Source organism: Macaca mulatta, chromosome 15 (genome assembly GCF_049350105.2).
Source record: "Macaca mulatta isolate MMU2019108-1 chromosome 15, T2T-MMU8v2.0, whole genome shotgun sequence".
Lineage (NCBI taxonomy): Eukaryota > Metazoa > Chordata > Mammalia > Primates > Cercopithecidae > Macaca > Macaca mulatta.
Window position 1 is genome coordinate 87,897,998 of NC_133420.1, and position 2,513 is coordinate 87,900,510.

At 37.7% G+C, this 2,513-nt stretch overlaps 1 pseudogene; it reads right to left on the minus strand.

The window, feature by feature from the left end:
• Positions 1-623: 623 nt before the first annotated feature.
• Positions 624-1,140, minus strand: LOC714700 (ubiquitin-ribosomal protein eS31 fusion protein pseudogene; annotated as a pseudogene).
• Between the last annotated feature and the right edge of the window lie 1,373 nt (positions 1,141-2,513).

Genomic DNA, 2,513 nt, shown 5'->3' on the forward strand with positions numbered 1-2,513 from the left:
GGAATATTATTTAGAGCTGGAAAAATATGAGTTAGGATGTGGAAAAATCTTAAAAACCTACTGATAAGTGAAAGAAGCCAATCTGAAAAGGCTCTATATATGGTTTAAAATACGACATTCCAAAAAAGGCAAAACCATGGAGACAGTACCCAGGACTTACAGTGGAGTGGTGATGAGAGGAAAAAAGCGGATGAAAAAAGAGATGAAGAATTATTCTGTGTGATGCTGTAATGGTGAATACATACCATTACATATCTGTCAAAACCCATAGAACGTGCAAAACCAAGAGTGAGCCCTAATGAGCACTATGGACTTTGGTGGATAATGTGTTAATGTTGGTTCACTGGTTATAACAAATGTACCATAATGATATGACATGTTGGTGTCGGGGAAGACTGCATGTTGTGGATGTTTGGTGAGAGTATAGGGGAGGATTTGGGAACTCTATATACTTTCTTTTCTGTTTTGCTGTGAACCTAAAACTGCTCTAAAGAATAAAGTCTATCAGTTAAAAAATACAATTATATCATGTTTTATATTAACCTTCACTCATTAGCAATTGTGTGGAATTGTAGTTTTTCTTTTCTTTTTTTTTTTTGTTTTTGTTAGTTCATGTATTTTATTAACTCATACAGTTACTTGTCTTCTGGCTTGTTGAAGCAATAAGTCAGACAAAATTTGCCACAATAATGTCTGTCAAAGTGGCTTGCCATAAAAACCCAGCACCACATTCATCAGACGGGCACTCTCGATGAAGGCGACTAATTTTGCCATTTTCATCCACCTTATAATATTTCAGGACAGCCAGCTTAACCTTCTTTCTCTTGCGCTTATTCTTCTTGGGAGTGGTGTAAGACTTCTTCCTTTTCTTAGCACCACCACGAAGTCTCAACACGAGATGAAGAGTAGACTCCTTTTGAATATTGTAGTCAGACAAAGTACGTCCATCTTCCAGTTGCTTGCCAGCAAAGATCAGTCTTTGCTGATCAGAAGGAATTCCTTCCTTATCCTGGATCTCGGCCTTTACATTTTATATCGTATCTGAGGGTTCAGCCTCGAGGGTGATGGTCTTCCCCATAAGGGTTTTCATGAAAATCTGCATTTTGGTGGCGGCTCCACCGCAGATGGCGGATCGAAAAGCGAATTGCAGCTTTTCTTCAAAGAAAATTGGTATTTTAAAATTTTGCAATTGCTTTTTCAATTGACCTCCAGAAAATATATATAAACCAATGTAGAAAACAGTTAATTGGCTTTCTGAAGTCTTAGTCACATTGAATATTATCATTATTGTTTGATTCTTGCAAAGTAGATAGGTGAAAACACTGTTGTTTTATTTTAATATATTGTTTGAGTCTTGCTCTGTTGCCCAGGCTGTAGTGCAGTGGAGCTATCTCGGCTCACTGTAAACTCCGCCTCCCAGGTTTAAGCAATTCTCCTGTCTCAGCCTCCCGAGTAGCTGGGATTATCGGTGCCCACCACCATGCCTGGCTAATTTTTGTATTTTTAGTACAGACGGGATTTCACCATGTTGGCCAGGCTGGTCTCGAACTTCTGACCTCAGGTGTTCCACCTGCCTCGGCCTCCCAAAGTCTTGGGATTACAGGCGTGAGCTATCGGGCCTGGCCTATTTTAATATTTTTATTAAAACTTTATTTTTCTATTTCCTCTTTCATTTGTTTTTTTGAGGAATATTGTTCATTCATTTTCTACTCCACTATTATAAGTTAATTTTTTTCATAAAATTGTTTGAACTCCTTGTGCATGTAGAATGTTAACATTTTTGTTTTTGTGGAGTGGTTTTCATAATGTTTTATTTATTTTGCAAAATTCATAAATATTTTGACTGATGATTTTGTCCACAACTTTTATCCATATGCAATTGATCCATGTGTATGTTCATGTATTCAAAACTGTTTCTTCAGTGACTACTGTATTATAGGTACTGGAAATATGTAAGTAAAAAAGGAAAGGTGCAAAATAATCCACGTCATGGATTTTAGCTTTTAAATTAGGGAGGCAAATATTATGTGACACAAATAAAATATATGGTATTTTGAAATGCTATCTAATAAAGGGTTGGGGGAATCAGCACACATGGTGTAGACTAGAATTCACAGACTAAGGGTTAGCAGTGAAATAAAAAATAGATTTCTAAAGACTCTTGTGCTACAGAAAGGTGTGCAGGGGCCAGGCTTGCAATTATACAGTTTGGATTGTTTCCAAAAGAGTGCTCTTCATTACTGTTCCGCATTTTGTAAGGACTCTAGGAGACAGGTAGAATCCAAACATATGGCTTCTGGATTTTATAATCATTAAGATGCTTTGCCAGAGAGGTCAAACAACTTTTGGCTGAAATAATCAGATGCCCACGGGAGTTGCCTATCTGTACTGATAACCTAGAGAACTTCATGGAATTGAGGCTAGAAGTAAAGGAGTGGGAGTGGTATGAGGGGACTATGGTCCCTTTAGTGTCTGCCATATGTTGTTAGGCAACCAGAGAGCACTGCTGCAGC